The sequence below is a fragment of the Cupressus sempervirens genome, chromosome 1 (assembly GCF_028749045.1).
Source record: "Cupressus sempervirens isolate cs-2001-9-10 chromosome 1, ASM2874904v1, whole genome shotgun sequence".
Taxonomy (NCBI): Eukaryota; Viridiplantae; Streptophyta; class Pinopsida; order Cupressales; family Cupressaceae; genus Cupressus; species Cupressus sempervirens.
In genome coordinates, this window is record NC_143118.1 from 784,952,648 (window position 1) to 784,977,345 (window position 24,698).

A 24,698-nucleotide genomic window follows, 5' to 3' on the forward strand; every position below is an offset into this window, starting at 1 on the left:
TAAAACTTATGTAGACCTATTGGAACTGAGAGCTATAGTGGAGATAAGTATTTTATTTTTTTTGTTGATGCTTATTCTAGAATGATGACTGAAATATATTTGAAAGAAAAGTCTGAAGCATTTCAAAAATTTAAGTGCTATCTGGCAAGAGTGGAGAAAGAAAATGGAAAGAAGTTGAAGTGTTTGAGATTAGATGAAGGTGATGAATTCATTTCCAATGAGTTTAATGAATTCTAAATTGAAAGAGGAATTAAGAGACAAGTAGCAGCCCCTGGTACATCTTAGGAAAATGGTATAGATGAAAGAAGGAACAGATCCATCATGGATTGTGCAAGAATTTTATTAATAGAAAAGAGTGTTTTGATCAAATATTGAAAGGAAAAAATCAGTACTGCAGTGCGCACCTCGAACAAAGTATACGTGAAGAAAGACTCAAATTGAACTCCTTATAAACTATGGTATGGGTAAAAACCTATTGCAAGTTACTTGAAAGTATTTGGTAGAAAATGTTATATCTTAAAGAAATCTAGGAAAGACAAATTTAAACTCAAAGGTGATGAAGGAATATTTTTAGGATACTCCTATAGAAGTAAAGCATATAAATGTTTGAATTTATCCACTCTTAAGATCATAGAAAGTGCACATGTGAGAATTGATGAGTTTGTAGAAAATAGTGAAGAAGAAAGTAGCAAAGAACCTGGGGATTATAGAAGGTTTGTTTATAATGAACCTGATACATTGCCAAATTTAATTGGAAGTAAGGAGGCCTCACCTCCAGAGTCCGCAAAATCTATAGAAGCACCCAAGTTGCAACCATTGCAACCTAAGTTATAGTGAAAAGCTACTGAGATATTACCAAAGCAAACTGAATCTAATGGAACCAAGTCACAAATAATAGGACCTGAGCTTGATATAGAAGATCATGGAGAGTTTAGTGGAACAACTTCTAAATACAAGGTACCTGTGTTAGCAAGATATGTCAAAAGGCACCATGCACCTGATCAAATCATTGGAAACAAGTTAGATGGGAAAATAACTAGAGACAAATTGAAATATACATGTTTGCTTGTTGAATTTGAACCTAGATTAGTCAAAGATGATTTGGATAATGAAAGTTGGATTGAAGATATGGATGAAGAAATGGAATAGATAGAGAGGAATAAGATGTGGACTCTTGTTCCTAGACCCAAGGATAAAAATGTAATTGTGTCAAAGTTGATTTTTCGAAATAAGTTGATTAAAGATGGAGAAGTTTCCAAATAAAAAGCAAGGTTAGTATGCAAAAGTTATTATCAAGAAGAAGGTATTGATTATAGTGAAAATACTTCTCCTATTGCTAGATTAGAATGTATTAGAACTTTACTTTCTTAAGTTGCACATAAAGGATTTAAATTTTATCAAATGGATGTAAAATCTCCATTCCCGAGTGGAATTTTGGAAGAAGAAGTTTACACAGAACAACATGAAGGTTTTGTGGATCCTAGCAAAAAGATTATGGTCTGTAAACTACACAAAGCATTGTATGGTCTTAAGAAAGCTCCTAGAGGTTGGTATGAAAGACTTTATAAGTACATGATCAATATTGGTTTTCAAAGAAGAAATGATAACAACAGCCTATAGTCAAAGCAGGACTAGAGAAGAAGATTGTGTTGGTAGAAATCTTTGTGGATGGTACTTTATTTATAGGAAATGATGATTTATGCAAGGCATTTTCATAAGAGATGAGTAAGAAATTTGAGAAGTCCATGTTTGGAGAGATAAAATTCTTTGTTGGATTGCAAATCCAATAGAAGAAATATCCTATCTATATTACTCATTCCAAATATATCAATGATAGACTAATGAAGTTTGGAATGGAAGATTCAAGACTAGTTGGAAGATCTATGCATACTAGACATAAGCTTTCCAAAAATGATGATTCCAGAGAGGTAGATCAAACCACATATAGATCAATGATCAGAAAATTGCAATATGTAGTGCACACAAGCCCTGATTTTGAATTAGGGTATGTGCAGGATCATGGTGTGCCAAAAAGTGGCGATTTGAAAAAATTGTACTTCTAAAATATCTCAAACCATTTCAAAATCTATTCCAACTTCTTTCCCACCCACCCTAATACTAAATGAAAATAGTTAATATCTTTATAAGGTCTACTATATCTTTTAATACCAAACCTATATGGTCAACTTTAAAAAATCCTAAAAATGTGTTTTTGGCCTATTTTTATGTGATTTTTACTTCAAACATGTAGTTGATGACTTTTTTTTCAACAAAATTTGATTAAATGAAAAGAGTTTCTTAAGAATGTTCTTATCTTTCCATAAATGTAAGGTTTGTCAAATTATGAGTTAGTAAGTAAGTATTACTTATTTTCTAATGGAGTTATGTATAAAGTGTTGACTAACACACTACTTGAAAAACAACTATAACTTTCAAATGGTACAACATTTTTTAAATCCAAAAGATGCATCACATTCTATGTTTCTTCTACTATAAGGAAAAAATGAAAAATTGAATTTTGCAAAGTTTTAAATTAGTTAAGGTGGTCAGACATGAGAGTTTTTTTATTCCAAAAATATGTATCACATCCAAGCATGAGTCTACTACTTATATCTAGAATATTATTAAAAAATATTATGATTTGATTTTTATTAAGGTGGTCAGACATACATCTACTTTTTATATTTGTTCTAAAATTTTTGTAATATTACATTAAAATTCAAAGTTTTGACCAATCAATTATTATTTTTTTGAGATAAGTCCTAGTAGTTTAGAAACAAGATTCAATTTTCCAGAGACTCTTTTCTCTCAACTTTTTGATATAAAATTAATAACAAGTAGAAAATTGCATATCAAGTTGACATAACCCTGATTTTCTAATTTTTTGTTGCCACTTAAGAGCATAGTTTGGTTGATCATGATCTTGCACATACCCATTAGCAGTTCATATGGTGGGAAGATTCTTAGAAAATCTCAAAGAAAATCACATGATAGCAATCAAGAGAATCATGAGGTATTAAAGACTATGGTTTATGGTACAAGAACGGAAGCAATTTAGACTTGAAAGCATTCACAAATGTTGATTAGGTGAGAAGTGTTGATGAAATCAAGAGCACTAGTGGTGGAGCATTCTTTCTTGGTAAAAGACTAGTTTCTTGGAAAAGAAAGAAGAAAAATTGTATTTCTCAATCCACTGCAAAGGCATAATATGTGGCAGCAATAGTTAATTGTTCCAATGTCATTTAATTCAAGCAACTATTAGAAGGTATGAAGATAAAATTCAAGGATCCAGTGGTTATATTCTATGATAACACCAATGCAATTAATATATCAAAGAATCTTGTGATGCATACTAAAATTAAGCACATTACTATAAAATATCATTTTTTGAAAGAAATGGTACAAGATAAAGAGGTAATATTGGAATATGTGAATACTAAAGAACAAATTATAGACATATTCACTAAGCCATTACCTAAGGATGTATTTTTTAATCTAAGAGGTAGGTTAGGGGTCACTCCCCTATCATAAGCTCACTAAATGAAGTTTAGTGATGCATCAACCAGAGCATGTTGAAGATCAGTTAATTGATGTAGCATTGAAAAAGGGTACATTTCATACAAATTAGTACATAAGGTACATTGATATTAACTGCATGTTTTCTTTGGCATGAGATGTCAAAGACAGAGAGTTTGTTGTCATAACTCATAGAAATTTTCTAAAGAGGGAGAGTATACAGTTCATAAAAATTTTATGAAGGAAGAATTATTTGCAAAGATGTCAAAGAGAGAGAACTTGATCTCATATCAAAGAAGGAGAGTTTTCTATCAAAAGAGGATCTTAAAGATAGTGTTTTGCTGATTGGGGGAGAAACTTAAAGTAGAGGGAGTTCACACTAATAGAAAGAGTTTTTATGGATGAGAATTAGAATAAAACTAAGGATATGTTCTTTACTTTATTCTTGCTCTAAAAATTTCATTGTATTATGACATGTTGTGCTGCCATCAATGCCAAAGAGGGTGATTATTGAAAATAGTTGGTTAATTATGTATTGTCTTTGATGGTACACAAAATGTCATATCATTACTAGTCAGTGTATTCTGAACTCACTCAGGTGAAGAAGATAGTTTCTTGTGTCTAGCGAGCATTCCAAAGTTTTCCAAGTTTAGAAGATAATGTCTACTAAACTTACTCAAGTGACAAAAGGAAGTTTACAAAAGTTGAGTGTTGACTAGGCACACTTAGTTAATGAAGGAAATGTTGGATGAAATAATTGTTAATTGAGCTCACTTGGTTTCCAAAGGAACTTTGTGAATATGCAATCTTAACCACGTTCACTTTCTTAACATAAGAAAATCATCTGAGTTAGTGTCTACCAAGCAGAGTTTGCTAATGAAGGATTTTATTATTTTGACATATTGCGTTCGATTAATTTTTTTTTTGGTTCTAGTCAACTAACGAGATGAATATTTGTATTCAAGCTGACTTGACAATGTGTAAGATATAAATATAAGGTCAAGCTGAGAATTGAATGTGTGGAAGAGAATAGAAGATTTAAAGATGCTTAGAGGAAGTGAATTAGAAGGATAAGCAGAATATCCTTGTTGATTCATAAAGATACCTTCAATAAAAAATGATCAAGTATACAAGTTAGAATTGAGATCTATAATCAGCCATTCAGTTACATTAGAAATCAAGTCATCTCATTGTTACTCTCTAACCATTATAGCAGTGATCTAAACCTCTTAATAGAGTTGACTTAATAGTATTTGTAAATCCTCTAACAAGGTGGCATTTCTAGATTGAAGTGTCTAAATACTTCTAACAAGGACACTCCTAATAGGTTGATTAAATCCTCTAATAGGGTCACACCTAAAAGTGTGTTTTGTATCCTTTAAAAGGATCAGCTCTTAACTGGGCTCACTTCAAAAGAGTAAAAAATTAGTAACTAGTTGCAATTGGTGTTTTTTCCCAAATTGGGTTTCCATGTTAAATCTTGGTTTCACTTGTGTTCATGCTATTTCTTTTATGTGTATGCAACTAAGTTAAGTAAGATTAATCTTAGATAACATCTTAAGGTTTTCATATTAAGCAGTTGCTGAGTTATTTCAATGTTTGTTGAGTTACAATATTTGCTACTGTAAATTAGTGACTATGTGTTTAACGAGCATCAATATTTTTAGTGAAGTTTATTCTGACATCTAAGGGATCTAGGATTTATTCTTTTGGTAACTAATTCACCCCTACCCTCTAAGTAACTCCTCTTATATTTCCAACACTTAATTCCTCTAATATCTTGTATTCTAATTTATATTTAGTTTATGTGCTCTATAATTTAAATTATACTTATATAGTCTCAAACTCATTCAAAATATTTTAAAGTTTAAATTTACCTATTTTGATTCACCCCCTCTCAAAATAGCCACTACTTCCAATATCTATTTGCATTTTTCTTTAAAAAGCTATATGTAAAGAACATACCTAATAATGTAGGTCCGGCTCTGATACCACTAATGTAGGTTTGGCTCTGATACCACTTGATGGAGGTACGCTCTGATACCACTGATGAAGGTACACTCTGATACCACTGATGAAAGTACACTCTGATACCACTGACAAAGGGCCACACCACCCTTACCAACTCACAACCAAGAATGCAACAATATGAAGACAAAGAGAGATAAAATGCTTCCCAAGAAATTTTATTAAACTTGAAAAATCCTTAGCAATTACAATAACCTTTCTACAAGATCTCTCAAGATCCAATCCAAACCCAAGATAGTCTAGATCCACACTCTGGTAGAAACCTCCAAGATATCAACTTGTGCTCACAAGCCACCAAGCAACCTCCTTGTTTCTAAACCGAAGCCACTAGCTCTTCTCACAAACCTAATCCAAGATCCAAGTGTAAACTGTCTCACATTCGACGCTCTGTCTACACACTCACAAGTCCATCAAAATCCTGCTGTAAATTGCCTCACATTCAGTGCTTTGTCCACAGACTCAAGACAAATCACTCTTCACTTCCTCCTCTTTCACACCTTGAAGCCTTCCAAGCTTTCCAAGTTTCACCTTCCACAACTTTCACTTTTCCAAGCTTCTTCTTCCCAAGCTTCCACTTCTCAAGCTAATCCTTGAGCTTCTACTCCTCAAGCTTCTCCTTGAGCTTCCACTTGAGCTTCCACTTGAGCTTGATTAGAAATGCTCATATGCCTTTCTTAAATAGGCACTTACCACCCCATGCATGACTTATCCACAACCTTCTAGAATTTTCTCCTAAACAATATCCACAACCTTCTACAACTTCCATAACCTTCTAGAATTACAACTAAGCACCACCATGTGGCCCAATTAGAAAATTACATTTCCTTTATGGATCACAACATATATGAAATGCAAGTTTTAAGAAACTTTCCACAAGCTTCTAAGATGCCACCTACACACCTTGATTAATGGAATGACAACTAATTTCTAATTTTTTAAATTTTATGCCACCTATGCACCTTGAAAATAGAAATTCCTCCTTTTTTGTTTTTCTCCTTTTTTCCTTTTTATTTATTTATTTATTTCTCCTCTAATTTTTTTCACTTTCTCTCTCCTCCAATTTTTTTTTTTCAATAATTTTCCCATGCAAGATGCTCCTGCATCACCTAAGGAGATGGTGAACTATTTACCTTATGAAAAATCCAAAACAAGTAATAGTATTTTGGTAGAAATAGAAACTAAACACTTTATAATATTCTCAAGGGAGTGGTGTGATGGATTAGATAGAGGGCTCCCAAAAATTTGAACTGACAAAAGTGGGTGTTGAATAAAACCTCAGTGATCAAGGAAAGGATAGTATACATAAAACTAAAAACATGAAAAAAACTTTGATATTATATGGGTAGAACTAGAAATCAAAGTGACTTTATAATATTGTCAAGAGAGTGCTGTGATGGATTAGATAGAGGCATCCCAAAAAATTGAACTGATAAAAGTGGGTACTGAACAAAAACTCAAAAAGAAAGGATAGTATATGGAAAAGTAAAAACATGAAAAAGACTTTGAATTATTTATAATATTTGATGTTTTTGAAGCAAGAGAAAAATTAGGAGTGAGAAAAAAGAGAATCATTTTGTGCATTTGATTCTTGAGAAAATATGTCACTTGTTGTTCTTCTCAATGTAACACACTACCAGAAACAATTTTGGTTGATGATGTATTCCACCCCAAATATCTTGTTGGAAGATGTATTTCTAGTTTTTGTCCTAAGAATGAAAATGAAGGCTTAATACCTTGGTCTATTGCTTTTCAAAAAAGCTCAAAATCTATATTATATTCTACTATCATCATGTTTCCAACACCAACTCAATCTCTGCTTGCTCATTAATCATGATTTTAACCAAAGTACAAATCTTCTAAATAAACCTCTTTTCGAGATATCATGGCCATCTAATAAAATATAACTTTTTGAAAGGACATCTAAATAAATTTCCTCTTGATATCCTCTTATAAGGACAATTAAACCCTTAAGTCTCTTGTACCTTATTGGCTGTAGAGAAATAGTCTCTACCTTCCTTTTCATATAAGGATGAAAACAACTTCCAATTTGTAGATGGTATTTGTACAATGAATGAACCTATAGAATCTAATGCATCCAGGCCAAGATGATCAACCAATTTGCATCTTTTGTTTTCATAGTTGTAGCAACAAAATTGTAGATGGTGTTTGTACAATGAAACCACCTCTAGTGATAATTTTATTATGATCTTAGCAATTTTTGTTACTATCTTCCACTCCCTTTTGATCTTCCTCCATTTACTCAAGTAATACTTTCTCTATTGAATACCCAATGCATTCTCAGTTATTAATTTCTAGGTTAGACTAACATAAAAAATAAGGAAACTCAAATAATAATCACTCTACTAAATAAGTAGTGGAAGAAAGAACTTGTAGGATTATAGAGGAGCTATGGGGATCTTATTTTTTGGAGAGTTCAAATTATTCCTTTAGTAATTAAATATAATTGTAAAATTCAATGCATGCAGTAGTTGCACTTATCAAATATTTAGAATTTTTAGGTAGTTGCTCCTATAATTTGGTGTCTTACATAGTTATGCTTTGATGAGGAGTAAATAGAAGGTCTATAACAACCTCATTGTGAGATGGAAAGAAGAATATACTAGAAAAATCTACACAAATGTCATGAGATGAATGACAACAACTTCAAACACAAACAACATCCTATAGTTTGGATCCATTCATTCGTGGCAAGTACATAGAGATATTGTCTTACCAAACATGTGTTTGTTCAACTCATAGACCGTTCCTGCAAATGGCCATGGAGAAAATATTGTACATTCCTCCTACCTACTCTCCTCCATTCTTAGGCTACTTCACATAGTGTTCATGCAAGCAAGAGGCATTTCTACAAAAATTGACTCTTAGAGGTTTTTGTTTGAGTCTTGCTTCTTGCAGCAATGACTTCTACACACAAAATAAATATCACTACTATTTTATTTAAAAGAAACCAATAAATGTGATATGCATCTCTAATCAATTTGTAGTGTTAAAATATTGAGGCATGCTGGGATTGAATAGAAAATAAACTAAAGTAATATGAAACCAGCACAATGTTATTTAATTCATATATTCAGGGAAAAGAAAAAATAACTTCATAATATCACTCAATATTCTTGGCCTTCTTCCCATGAAAAAGAAAAAAAAATATACCTCTAGCCATCAATTTTTGAGAGAATATATAAACAATGTGAAACAGTTAAAAAAAAAAAATTGGCAACCACCAGAACTGTAAAGGCCTTTTTTTAATCCTTTGCTAAAGTGTGATTAAACTATACTCAACAAAAACTTATATCTAATAATATCAAAACATTAAAACACCCCCCAAAAAACAATATGTAAACATTATTCCTATCAAAAACTATAAGAAAACTCCCTGTAGCAAACTAGAAGTCTTCCTAGTGCCTAGCATCTATAGTTGCTCCTACAATATACTCCCGGAGGTAAATTTTATCTCAAGTCCTCTTGGAGACCAACTATTGTAGGTCCCTATCATGCCTCAGTATTTCTTTTTCTGGTAACCAAGTGGCTTTAGAATAAAAGGCCCTTCCACTTGACCAAATTCCCCATGTGTACTTTGTGTCTTGTCCTCTTTGCTTCCTTTTTTGTGATGATAATTTCCATCTCTAGTGTCTCCTTAGAAGGAAATTGTTGAATCCACTCATCATATTCAAGTGTTGTTTCTTCTACACCAACTGCTTTGTTTTAACCTTTATACAATGTGATATTTGAGACATTAAACATAGGTGAAATAGCTATATCTCTAGGTAATACTACCTTGTATGCCTTTTGTCCATATATTTCTAGAATTTTACATGGACCAATCTTCTTCATCATCAACTTTGTATGACTACCCTTAGGTAGTCTATCTTTGTTCAAGTGTACCATTACCAAGTTCCCAAGTTGGAACTATACATTTCTTCTTTTCAAATCTGATTTATACTTCACCTTAAGGCTATTTTTCTATAACTTTTTCCTGACATGCTTATGCACTTCCATCATTGGTTCAGAAAACTCTTCCACATGTCCACTCTTGTTCTCTAAACCATCCATATTCCTAAGTTCAAAAACTCCCCTTGGATGTCTGCCATAATCAACTTCAAAAGGATGCATGCTTGTGCTATGATTCACTAAGTCATTGTATGTAAACTCTACTTGAGGTATGATGGCATCCCAACTACCTCCATGTTCCCATGTCAAACATCTCAAAATGTTTCCCAATGATCTATTAACCACCTCAATTTTCCCATTTATTTGAGGATGATAGGCTGAACTAAAAGAAAAATTGGTGCCCGATTTCTTCCATAAGGTCCTCCAAAAGTGACCTAAAAACTTGTTGTCCCTATCAAATACAAAGCTCAATGGAAAACCATGAATATGAACTATTTCTTTAAAGAAAAACCCTACAATTTAACTAGCATCATTAGTGGTTTTACATGGAATAAAGTGAGCCATTTATCTATATCTATCAATAGCCACAAATATGTTGTCATAACCTATCTTTTTCCTTGGCAACTCCATCAAAAAATCCATCCTTAAACACTCCTCAAGTCTATTTGATATGGGTAAGCATTGATAAAGTCTAGCATTTTTTGAGACTCCCTTGGCCCTTTGACACACAAGACAACCTTCCACAAACTTCCTAATGTTTGTTTGCATCTTTGGCCAATAATAGAACCTTTGTACTAATTCCAATGTCTCGTTGACACTGAGACCTCCACAATGTTTATCTTTAATGACATTGTCCCACATAGAACATTTGGGAATACATATTTGGTTGCCTTAAATAGTAGTCCATCTTGCATAATGAATTCAAAAAAATCAGAATGAAAATTATCTTCCAACTTAGTGCAAACCTCATATGCTTCATTGAAATCTCCATCTTCCGCATACATTCCCTTCAATACAACTACACCCATGCTTTGTAGTTGTACTTCTTGCACCATTAGCACTCTCCTATTAAGTGCATTAACCACCTTGTTGGCTTGTCCTTTCTTATGCTTGATTATAAAGGTATAAGGCTACAAACTCTTAACCCATTTCATGTGCATATGGTTGATTTTTCCTGTTCATTCAAGAAACTAAGAGCATGGTTGTTAGTATACACAATAAAATCCTTAGGCAAAAAGTAGTGCTTCCATTTTTTCAATTTTTGGACCATGGCATACAATTCTAGATCATAAAAAGATTATTTCTTCTTTTCTTCATTCAACTTCTCCTTGAAAAATGCAACGGGTTTGCCTTCTTGACAAAGAACAATCCCATTTGCAAAGCCACTAGCATCACATTCTATTGTGAAAACTTTATTAAAATTTGGTAAAAAAAAGAATAGGATACTTGGCTACCTTTTTCTTGAGTTCCTCAAAACTCTTATTTGCTACACTATTCCATTCAAACTTTGTTTTACTTTCTCCTTTGATGGTGTCTAAAATCGATGCACAAATGTTGCTGAAGTTCCTTATGAACTTTCTATAGAATGTGGCCAAGCCATGGAAACTTTGAACCTCTCCAACAACCCTTGGTGTTGGCCAATTAATGATGGCCTCTACTTTAGATGGATCCATTTTTAGATCTCCCTTGGATATCACAAATCTAGGATACACCAACTCTTGTTTCAAAAAGTCACACTTCTCCAAGTTTATCTTCAACTTTTGTTCTTGTAGCCTTTGCAAAACCATCTTCAAATACTGCAAATGCTCTTCCTTATTCTTGTTATACACAAAACTGTCATCAAGGTAAACAACAAAAAAATTCCTAATGCAGTCCTCCAAAACTTTAGTCATTAGTCACATAAATGTACTAGGAGCATTAGATAAACCAAGTGCCATAACCAACCATTCATACAATCCTTAATTAGTTTTAAAGGTTGTCTTCCATTCATCCCCCTCTCATGTTATTATTTTATGATGCCCTCTTTTTAGATCTATTTTAGAAAAATATAAAGCTCATTCCAAACAATCCAACAAATCATCTATCTTAGGAATAGAAAATCTATATCTTATAGTTATCCTATTAATGGCCCTAGAATCGGTACACAACCACCACTTACCATCCTTCTTTGGATCAAGAATAGAGGGTACAACACATGGGCTAAGACTTTTCCTTACCAACCCCTTGTCAAGAAACTCTTGTTTTTGCCTAACAATCTCTTCATTCTACTATGGTGTCATCTTATACACTGCCTTGTTGAGTAGCACTACTCCAAGAATAATATCAATCTGGTAACCTATGTCTCTTATCAGTGGTAGAGACTTGGGCATTACCTCGATAATGATGTCCTTTTACTAGTTCAACAACTCTTCAACTTCCTTCAGGCCTATTGTTCTATGTTCCATCTTCTTATCCCTCTTAGGCTTCAACATCAATGCAAAGCCTATTCCATCTTCTTCTTCAAGAGTATTGGTGAAATCTTTCTTACACACCATCAACACACTTGGTCCAACTTGACCAGCCCCTTTCTCTTCTCGTTTAAAATTCAATTTGTTTGTTACTCCATCTTATTTGAAGCTATAAGAATTCTTCTCACTATCATGGTGTGCCTTCCTATCAAATTTCCAGAGTCTACCCAAAAAGAGGTGGCAAGCATCCATAGGAAATTTATCACAAAATATTTTAACCTTATATCCCCCTATATTGAACTCTACCCAAGCTTTCTTAAATTCACAACTTCATGCCGCCCTTTATTCAACCAACTGACCTTGTATGGAAAAGAATGTGGAAGTCTCACCAACTTCAATTTTTTTATAGCCTCAAGTAAGATATTATTATCAATGGAACTCGAATCAATTATCACATTGCACAACTTGCCTTTCACCTTGCATTGAACTCAAAAAGGAGCCCTCTTTTGAGTGGTATCTTCTTTTATCGATTCCTTAAGAAGTGTCCTTATCATGAGACTTTCTCCTCTAACCTCTGTCATCAACTAAACTTCTAGTGATTACATACTCACAGTATCTTCTTGCATATAAGTGACCCTCCTTCCACCATTCTAAGAAGTAGATGCCCTTTATGGACACTTATATTTTAGGTGCCCTATCTGACCACAATTGTAGCACTTCATTCCTGAGAACCTAGATCCTCTATTTGATCCACTAGATCCACCATAGCCTCCTCTACTACTTGAGTCACCCTCTTGCTCCTTGTGGTTAGGCTTGCCTTGGGATCTCTGTCTTTGTCTTCTATTGTTGAAGTTTCCAATACCTTGGCCATTCCTTCCACTTCTCCATCCTTCTTGTTGATCTCTCTTCCTTTTCAAATTCTTTTCAACTTTAAGAGCAAGTTGAAAATACTTTCCCATTGTACCTAGGGTAAGAAGGCTAATCTCCTCCTATATTTTCATCCTTAGGCTATTTATGTATTAGGCTAGTCTTTCTAGTTCCTCCTCTTATTTCTTTGCACTAAGAGTTACCTTATGGAACTCCTCCATATAGGCATTCACATGTATTTCTCGCTGCTTCAATCTTTGTAGCCTGTTAAACAACTGCACCTCATGATTTGTAGGAAGAAATTATGCCTCGATATTTTTCTTCATCACTTCCCATGAAGAAAATAGACTTTTTAAATTTTTTATCCTTTCTCCTTGAACATAATTCCACCACAAGAGTGTAGATCCTCTCAACTTTCCTTTTGCAATCCTTACCCTATCATTCTTTGGAACTTCATTCAACTCAAAGTGATTGGTGATTGCATCAATCCATTCAATCACTTCCTTGCTATTGATACTACATCCATATGTAGGTATCTTGTTTGTAACATCTCCTCTTATTGAATTCAAAGCATCAATGAATTCCTTTTGATCTCTAGTCAATTTCATTAGTGGTTCTTGATCCTATTCTCCCTCTTCATCTCCACTGGCACCTTCTTCCATCTCATTCTTCTTATCCCTATCACTAGACCCCTTTTTGAGCTCCTTAATTTTCTCTTTTAGAAGTTCCTCTATCATCTTTTTGATGGAATCTAGAGTCATTTTTTTGGAGGCATGTTGTGAGCCTCAACTTCAACTTGCAATTATTCTGCAGACATAAACTTCCTAGCAAGACCTTGTCTCATTCTGATACCAATATGACGAGGAGTAACTAGAAGAAGGATTTGAATAGCCTCACTATGAGATGCAAAGAAAAAAATATTGTACATTCCTCCTACCCACTCTCCACCATGCCTAGGCCACTTTATATGGTGTTCATGTGAGCAAGAGGCATTTTTACACAAATTGACTCTTAGAGGTTTTTGTGTGAATCTGGCTTCTTGCAGCAATGACTTCTACACACAAAATAAATGACACTACTATTTTATTCAAAAGAAACCAATAAATGTGATATGCATCTCTAATCAATTTGTAGTGTTAAAATATTGAGGCATGTTGGGACTGAATAGAAAATAAACTAAATTAATAAGAAACCACCACAATGTTATTTATTTCGTTTGTTCAGGGTGGTGTACAAATAACTTCATAATATCACTCAATATTCTTGGCCTTCTTCTCACAGAAAAGAAAAGAAAAATCATATCTCTAGCCATTGATTTTAGAGAGAATATATAAACAATGTGAAATAGTTAAAAACTATTTTTGGCAACCACCAGATTCATAAAGGCTTTTTTTTTTCCTTTACTAAAGTGAGATTAAACTATACTTAGCAAAAAATTATATCTAATAATATCGAAACATTAAAATACAACCCCCCCCACAAAAAAAAATAAAAAATTGTAAACATTATTCCTATCACAAACTTAAAAAAAAAAGACTCCTTGTATCAAACTGGAAGTCTTCCTAGTGCCCAACATATATAGTTGCTCCTGCAATATGCTTGAATTTGTCTGGTTTGTGTTGAAGTATCAAAATAGCTAAATATTATTTTTCACTTCTAACACATTAAACTTCTCTATTACAACTAGTGTTGTGAATCAAAACTTCGATGCTAATGTTCTTTCCCTAAATCTTCAATTCTCACGAGAACACTACTTAATTGAGGATTCTTACCTTCTATGTAAACCTTTTTCAAAGATTCTTAGATCTAGTTTTCCATCATCCTACAAAGAAAGAGACTATTGCACATCATTCAAAACTGTTGAGATTCATTAACAAGCTTCTTTCCAAATGATACATTCATAACAAGTTATCTTTGTTGTATGAAAAACAAAAAGAATAATAAACACAAATTTTCTCTATTTCTAGGTTAAGATTGGTGACGAATTTGAACCTATACTAGAGCATTGGTGACTATTGAAGCGTTCAAAAAAAATCTCTGCACTAAATTTTGGAGATTGCTCGAATACAATTTTTTCCTTCAATATTTATGGCTTTGACTGTGTGATCTCATTTTTATAACATTGAGTTAAAAATAAATAAAAAATCATTTATAATTATAAACTTCCAAAATTTCTCTCTTTAACGTTTTTGCTGACTTTCTCACATTTCTACGTCTTTTAACCATTTTTTTGTGATTAGTTTTTCCTAATTTTAAGATTAAAAAAGTCGATTCCAATAATCGAACGAACATTAATAGCACAATAGTGGAAATCAATAAAAGTTAAATCCACTAATATTTGGTCTTTATTCTGGAAATTCCATGTCTTTAACATTTTTTATATTTTTACATCATTAGTACTTTTTTGAGGCTGAGTACTATTGTGCCACTTTTTGGATTACGTAGCTTAACTAGTTATTAAATGAATTACTTTTCTATCAATTAAAATTCATTTTAAAATTTTTTTTTAATAAATATTATGTTTGTTAAATATAGATACCAATTTTTTTACTATCTAATTTATATATACTAGTTTGTTGACTTCTAATTGGATGAATGAATTAGACTCTTATATGGGGATTTGTGAATTCATGGGAAATGATTTTTAAGAAAATATTTGAATTTATTTCTCTTATCCCTAATTTTCACACCACATATTTTAGCAAATTTGTTGTACTTTATATTTCTATTTTAAAACTATAATTATTGTGTGTGAATTTTAAGATAGAAATTTATACATTGTAATAATATGATAGATAATTTGATCTTTTAGTTGTTTACTATTACAAATATATTTTTTAATTATAAAAGTATATTGAAATAATTTTATTTTTCTGAGATTTTAAATGTTTAGTCTAATTTTTTATTACAATTCTTAATTGTCTTCTATCCATTCTATTAATTTTTTATTAATTAGTGATATTGTGAAACAAAAAACATATTATTTCATTTATATAATAAATATATAATAAAATAAAAACTAATATAAGACAAGTACTAAGTCACTATGTAGCACTTGTTACTAATGTCACATGTTTTAGAAGAATATCGACACAGTACTAAGCCACTATGTAGTACTTGTTACAGAAATCAGGAAAATTGAAACTCTTCATTCATGTCAAACAAAAAATTAATAACGCAAAGTTTATTGTAAAATCTAGATACGCTGCTTGCAAATACAAAATCATTAATACTTCTTATTCTTTATTGAGTAGTTCATAAACCTTTCTGTAAAATGCCTTCCTTTAACTTTTTTTATTATTTGTAGATTGATAGGATACCTAAAGAGACCGTCGAAGCTAGTTAATTTCCATCGAATACCAGCGACCGAATCAAATGCAAACAATAAATCTTTCCTAGACGGAAAAATATGAAATGATCGTTTAGTTTTCACGATAACAACGTACAAAATGAAATTTTAAAAAAAGATATACAAATGCAAAGCGTTTAAAAGGATTTTCAATTTCAAGTAGTCGCAAATATTTTGCAATTCCATAAAATTACTTGTACAGATTATAACAAGATTACTTTTAGAAAAATTTCAGTCCGACAAAGAAAAGCCGTACTGGCTCTTTAAAATCTCTACTGTAAATTTAAGTGATGATTCCAATATCTACATATATGAGTGGTGAGAAAACTTGCATGAATTGAAAAGTGCGACAGATTTCCCAAAAGTTGCAGAAGTCGTGATACAAAGAAGTTAGCCAGCACTAGCAGCCATAGTTTCAGCGCAAATCTACAAAGAATGTTCCCGGCAAGCTTTGATGATTTATGGCAAAGTACAATTTTGTTTTCATTTCTTTTAGGTCCCGTTTGGTTGCTGGAAGATGAGGGCCAAAATCGGGTTATCAGAGGCAAAACCAGGTTTTGCAAAAAAACTTTGGTGTTTGGTTGGTTAAAATTATAACCTGGTTTTCAATTTCATCTTCCAATTTTGGTAAAAAATTGGAAGAAGTTTCTTCCAAAAAGGTGGAATTCGAAATTAAAACCAGGTTTTGAATTTTATGACAGTTTTTTTAATAATATTGTGGGATCCACAGTATATTCATCTTCCATGTCAACCAAACGGACCATTGGCTTTCCAAACCACAAAACCAGGTTTTCGAAAACTTGGTTATGTCAAAAAATCATCTTCCCCAACCAAACGGGGCCTTAGGGTTCATTTGGTTTGTGGAAGATGACAGGAATTGGTTTTTCCAAAATGAAGATTTGAAACTTTGTGTGTTTGTTTCAAAATTTGCAAAATGGAATTAGCATCGACTTCCAATTTTGTCTCAAAACCAAGTTTTCCGAATTCCTACTAGTAGGTAGGAATTGAAAATCAAACCCTGGTTTTGTTTTTTAAGAAGTGTAAAAACAATAGATTGGACTACTTTTTGAAATTTGCCTTCAACTCCAAGCTTACGCACTTCACATGCATCTTCCGAGTGAAACAAACAGTTTCAGTGCAATCCAAAAAATCCGAATGAAGATATGCAAAACCTTGATTTGGCTAAACCAGGATTTGTAGAAATCCAAGTTTTTTAAATTCCACGAACCAAATGGACCCTTATTAAAGGGATCCTTACATTCTTGTTGCACCCCACCATAACTACTTTAGATGGCTGTTGGGCTCCACAAATAAAAGATGTTTTGTTTTATGGTCAAAGATAAATAAATTGTCGTCAATGGTCAAGATAAATTATAGTCAATAAATGCTGGAACAACTTTTTCCATTTTTAGTATGGAAGAATAAAAGTGAGTTTTTAGTTACTTATTTCGGTTTAAAATGTAATATTTTAAAGATGTTTGATTGAAAATTAATATGTGAAAAGTTTGTTAAGGATTGTTATATGATTTATTTGTTTTATGTTTAATAAATATTAGATTTAAAAATATTAAAAATAATATATGGTTGTGTTCATAGGTTATTGAATAACTTAAAATAATAGTTTTAAATAAAAATATTGTTTTTATTCATTTCTTAGTTTCAATTTAATATAATTTTTCTATATGAATATAATGTCTTTTATAGAATCATAAATAGTAATAATTTTTTTAATTATAATATGTCATTGCAAAAAATAATATTGTTTATGAACAAATAGAAGTTACGAAACAAAAATTATGAAAGAAATCTTAATAAACCACAATTTTTCCTAGCATTTATGTAGTCATTAGAAATTTAATTTTTATGAAGACAAGATTTAAGAGAAAAACTATGCTCCGCTTGGTAAAATTTATGTGTCAAATGGGTGGATATAGTCTCAACAATTGTGAAATCAATAAGCATTTTTAATTTTTAAAATTATTTTAAAAACTAACACTTGCGCATTTATGTACGTGCAATGTTTAGCCAATTACAATAGATATGATGTTGCTAGAGAGAAGAAAAATTAGCAATTAATAATTAATTGTTGACTATAAGAATGTAAATATGAGGCATGATGTTGAGTTTACATATGAAATAATGAACAATAAGTAATGATTAAAAATAGAACAAGTAAATTTTGTGAGGAAAACATAGTATTCTTGAAAATGAAAGTATATTCTTTGACAAATAAAATTGTAAATAATCTTGCTATTAGATGGGCTATAACATTACAATAAGTTGTTTCGATCTGACCTTTTGGTTGGTCATAGTACTCTTTCTGGGCTTTTGTTGTTTATTTTCAACCCTATGATATGTAACAACTTTTAGGTTTCAAGATCCTTGTAAAACCTATTTTTCTTATCAAAAACATTACAATAAGTTGTGTAAATTTTCTTTAGTGTACACGAGATGTGTAACAAAACTTTTAGTGTCTAATTGGATGTGGTATATCATGATCTATAAAAGAACATTAGAATTTTGTTAAGTTAACTAAATATTTTGTAGAAATGTAGATATGTACGAAGAAAAAATACAAAAATTCATTTTTTCTATTTAAATAATTGACAAGAAACAAATTTGCTTAATACAATGAGTGGATATTGCACTAGATAGAATGACATGTGTTTGGATTTTTTTTTTCTTTCATATACTTTTTTTCTGCTCCTTTCCACAAGCCTAAAAAATCATCCAAGATAGAAACATGTAAACATTATATTATTGTCTATAGATAAGTATTATTTAATGTGAAATATTTCTATAATCTTAAGTTTTCTTTTTTGTGTGAATGAGAGCAAAATTTTGGTATTTAAGAGCTACATTAGAAGAAAAAAAAAAACACAATAAAAATTTATTCTTGTCACAAAGGGCTCCAATATTGATTTTACAAAAAAAAATGCAGTCATTTTTTGAGTTATGGTTTTCTGTGCAATCTTGAAAATGAGTAATTGAAACTTATTTTCACCTCCCATTTGACATATTAGTGCTTTTTACATTCTTTATAACTAATACTTAATTTACAATATAGGTGTACAAAATTTTTGCTTTTAAGCATAAAAAATCAAAATCCAAACACATGTCATTCTATCTAATGCAATATCCACTCACAATCTTTGAGCAAACTGTAATTATTTTCTTGACTTGCTTAAATTGTAATAGTCTTGTCACTAAAGTAATGAGAATAGGCTAAGCTTTATATATTCAAAACATAATTACTAATTCTTTTTCGGTGGGACACCGATGATTATCAAGTGGTTCACATTTAAATTCTAAATTAAGTATTCCATAAGATTAATGTATTTCATTTATTTGTGAAATGGATCTAAAACCTTGATCAAACGAGAATCTCCTATCAATGTAACAGATTGCAAAAACCTCATGTACATTTTTGTTTTGAAATCAATGATGTTTACATATTTTAATTTAGAATGTCATGATAATAAAAATTATGTCATATCTGATTATAAGATCTGAGTAAAAAATTTAATGTTTGAAATAGTTTGGAATTTGAAAGCATTTAAAAGATAAGTTGTGTTGTTTTTCAAAAATTATTTATTAGTTTAGAGTGTCGATGGTTGAGAATGTATACAATTATTTCTATAGATTATTAATAAAATCCTCTCAAATTGAAAATGATGGGACAAGAAATTTTAGGATAAGATAATAATAATAAGGACATACAAGAATTTGCAAAATATTAGGAAAAGACATGGATCTACATATAGGAGAGATAGAACTTCATAATTAAATTCAATAATGAACATTCAATTTCAAGTAATCAAAAAACAAAAAATTTAGAACTTCAATTAGTAGGAAATCTCTTATCAAACTACAAAGCAATTGTGGTGCATTAGAAAAAACTAAAATAGAAAAGCTGAAGGAATGCAAGATAGCTAGATTGATCATATATGGAGGAAATCCCTATAAAATTTTAATAGAAGACCCAACATAAATGGAGCCATCCTTTAAAGTAAATTCATTAGAAAACTAATTATGGCACACATAGCTACAAAATGAAACCCATCAAAGAATAATAATAATAATATATGTTTTTTAATAGGAACTCCATAAAATATTGTTAGCAAAACTATGGCTGGAGATAAGCTAAAGCACTCATGAATAAAGTATTAAGATGGATGGAGATAAGTTAAAAATTTTACCTCAAATTTTGAGAGCAACTATCTTACTCTATGAAATATTTTATGCACTAATGATTCCAACAATCAAGTGATCATTTTCAGCTAGAATGAAAACCCAAATTTCCAAAGAGTTGACTTAGAAAATTAGAAATATAGAGGATATATTCAAGAATTAGAATTTGGCTGATAAAAGGAAAGATGAATTGTGGCAAAAAAGAAGAAGATACATTTTGGAAATATAAAAGCATGGCAAGAGGTGACAATTTCCTAGCAAACAATTATAAAAACTAGGACCAAAGGTCCCACATATAAGCCTATCAACTTAGTTAATCTTATTTGGAATAAAGACATAACTTCCCCACTCAATGTCCATCTTCCTTTCCAATAACAAATGATAATAATTTGTTAAAGTAAAGCATTAATTTTATTTTATTTATTAAATTACCTTTAGTCCATACCTAAAATTTAATTTTATGCTGTATGCATTCCTATTTAATAATTAAATATTAATTTATTAAATGTTATTTACCTTGTAGGCTTTCCCTTTTAGGTTGTACAATATCCTTCAATAAGGATTAATCCACTATATATTTTTACTCCTTTTAGTTTGATAATATAATTCTTGCATATTTTCAGAGCCAAACCCTTGTCTTCTATCGTCTTTCTCTTCTATGTGATAGGTTCTTGCATGTTGATGCTCTATTGGATCTGTGGATTTTTGAAATGTCCCTTTACTGATTTTTTATGATATTTCCAGCCTCAAATCAGAACTTTTAAAATCAAACAACCAATATTACAAAGATCTGCCAATTTCCCAATAAAACCCAAATCGGGTATAACCAAATTAGTGCCAAAAAACTTCACAACTTCACAAATTATTAATAAATCTAAAAATGGACATTTTTACAGAAATTTTAGCAGCATAAAAACCTAAAAAATGACATTTCCATATTTTTATAGCCTTTACACAACAGCTCACAAATGTAGGGCAAAACTATGCTCAACCGGGGTCCCGAAATTAACACAAAAATGCCCGGAAACACCACAAAACACTCATAAACTATCTCAGAAGTTTAATCACGACCCAATACATATATTCAGCTCTATTTTAACATCATAAAGTCTGAAATACAGCAGCAAACCAAACTGATATGAAACACTCAGCTGAAAACCCAAACTCAAACCAAAAACAACCCCGAAAACACCCAAATCGGCACTATTCAGCACAAAGGCAAACTCTGTATGAGCATGCACATGGAATGTCTTCAAACTCTCATCCTTAGCCTTCCTAGAAACCTGCAAACTCCCGTTCTTAGGTCTCCTTCTCCACAGGTTTGGCAGCCTCTGAAGAACAACAAGAAAATTAGCAAGAATCAAGATGTAGAATGAGCCCAAAATGCCTCCAAACCCCTTTTAAAGAGGGAATCACCCTAACTCACGTCCAAGAGGGGTTAATAAAATATAATTTAATAATAATTTTTATTTATTAGTCCATTGGTTTCCAAAGATTAGCCCCTTTTTTCGAAATTTCACCTTTTTGGAGCCTGCCTGCCTTAACAAAGTTTATTTATTTTTAATTATTTGAATAGGGGACATGACAAGTCCTCCCCTCCCAAATATTGCTTGTCCTCAAGAAATGAAGGTTGGAATTCTCAAGAATATGTGCTCCTTCCCAAGTTGCATCCTCTAGTGGTAATCCTTTCCATTTGACCAAATGCTCTATTATGCTCCTATTTCTCAACCTTTTCTCTCTTGTATCCAAAATCTCTTCTGGTATCAAAACTAATTTCCCTTCATCATCAAGAGGTGGTAATTTTGTAGATACTATGATTTTCTGGCCTAGAACCTTCTTTAAGCAAGATACATGAAAAATATTATGTATTTTGCTGTTTGGTGGGAGCTCCAATTCATAAGCTACCTCTCCTACCTTCTTGATAATTTTATAAGGCCCATAGAACCTTGGCTTGAGTTTCTTTGCCCCACTTCTCTTCAAGGTGCTTTGTTTATATAGCTACAACCTAACAAATACCAAATCTCCCACCTCAAAAAATCTTTCAATCCTTTTCCTGTCAGCATATATCTTTTGTCGGTTTTGTGCATGTTGTAGATTATCCTTGAGGGACCTTATTATGTCTTGGCTTTGCTTGATGAAATCACTTGCTGCGGGTACTCTGTTATAGGAAAGTATTAGATCAACAAAGGAAAGGCCATCATAACCATAAAGAGCATGAAAAGGAGGCATACCAATAGACATGTGATGAGATGTATTGTAACAATACTCCCCTAGGTGTAACCATTTCACCCAAGCATGTTGTTGATTTGAAACATAGTTCCTAAAATATCCTTCTATCCATTTATTAACTATCTCTATTTGTCCATCTGTTTGAGGGTGATAGCTAGTACTAGGAGTGAGTTTAGTTCCTGCCAAATGAAAGAACTCCTTCCAAAAAGAACTGAGGAATCTACTGTCCCGGTCACTAACAATGTTTCTAGGCAAACCATGTAATCTAAAAATTTCCTTGAAGAACAATTCGGCCACTTGTGATGCCTTGAAATCAGATGTGATAGGAAAGAAATGTGCATACTTAGTTAGTCTATCTACCACCACATATATGCAATCCTTACCTTGAACCTTGGGTAACCCAGTGATGAAATCCATGGAAATACTTTCCCATTTTCGTTCGGGAATAGGAAGTGGCTGCAACAACCCTGCAGGAAAATTTTGCTCACTCTTTCTTTGTTGGCATACCATACATTCCTTAATGTGTTTAAGGACATCCTCCTTCATACCCTTCCATGAAAACCGCTCTCAAATTTGCCTGTATGTCTTGAAGTATCCCTGGTGACCAGCCAAAGGTGTGTCATGAAAGGCCCTCAATATCCTCTCCTTAGTTTTTGACCCTGGCACTAAGAAGATCCTGTTCTTGTAATAAATCAATTCATCAACAACCTTGTACCTGTTATCATCCACTAACTTATCCAAAATCTTGGTGGCAAATGAATCTTTAGCATACTCTAAAATTATGGAGACCTTCCAATTAGCCGAGATAGATGATAAGGAACACAAAGTGGGCTTTCTTGAGAGAGCATCAGTAACCACATTATTCTTTCGTTTCATGTATTCAATATCAAAATTATAAGCTTGCAATTCGCTTACCCATTTTTGTTGACAATCATTCAAATCCCTTTGGTTGAAGAAGAACCTGAGGCTATTATGGTCTGTCTTTACAATGAATCTCCGTAATACCAAATATTGTCTAAACTTATGAAGTGCATGCATGATTGCCAACATTTCCTTATCATAGATGGAGTACCCTTTCTCTGATTGATTTAATTTTTGACCCTCAAATGCTATTGGATGTCCCCTTTGAATTAGGACAGCCCATATACCTTCTCCAGAAGCATCACATTCAACAACAAAAGGTAAAGAGAAATCTAGAATTGCAAGCACAGGGCATGAACTCATTACCTCCTTAAGCTTATCAAATGTTTTTTGTGCCTCTTCTGTGCAAACAAAAGCTCCTTTCTTTGTCAAATCAGTCAAGGGGGCAACAAGCTGAGAAAATCCCTTGGCAAATCTCCTATAGTAGCTACACAACCCAAAGAAACCTCTCAACTGTGTAAGATTAGTGGGTGGAGGCCAATCCAAAATTGCCTGGATTTTTTGTTGATCAACCTGTACTCCTTTAGAGCTTATAATATGTCCCAAATATAGGATCTCTGTCAAACCAAACTCACATTTAGATAGCTTAGCATAGAAGGATTGCTGCTCCAAGATTCCCAAAATAGTGTCTATGTGCTTTAGATGCTCTTTCCATGTTTTACTGTATATCAAGATATCATCAAAAAATACCAAAACAAATTTTTGAAGATGCTGACTGAATACCTTATTCATACAAGATTGGAATGTTGCAGGTGCATTAGTGAGTCCAAATGGCATAACAAGAAATTCAAAGTGCCCATACTGACATCTGAAAGCAGTCTTTTCCACATCTTCACTCCTCATTCGGATTTGATGGTAGCCTGATCTTAAGTCAATTTTTGAGAAGTATACAGCACCATGTAACTCATCAATGAGTTCATCTATGCGTGGTATGGGATACCTATTTTTTATGGTCTTCTTGTTTAGAGCCCTGTAGTCTATACACATTCTCATTGTACCATCCTTTTTCTTGACAAGTACCACAGATGATGCAAATGGACTAGAGCTAGGCCTTATGAATCCCATGTCCAGGAGTTCTTTAATAGTTTTTTCAATTTCTTCCTTATAACCTCTTGGATGGCGGTATGGGGTTGTTATAACTGGTTTGGCACCCTGTTCTAACTCTATAACATGCTCAAAACCTCTATCTGGTGGTAATCCTGGAGGCAAATCATTGAAAACTATACTATGCTTATCAAGAA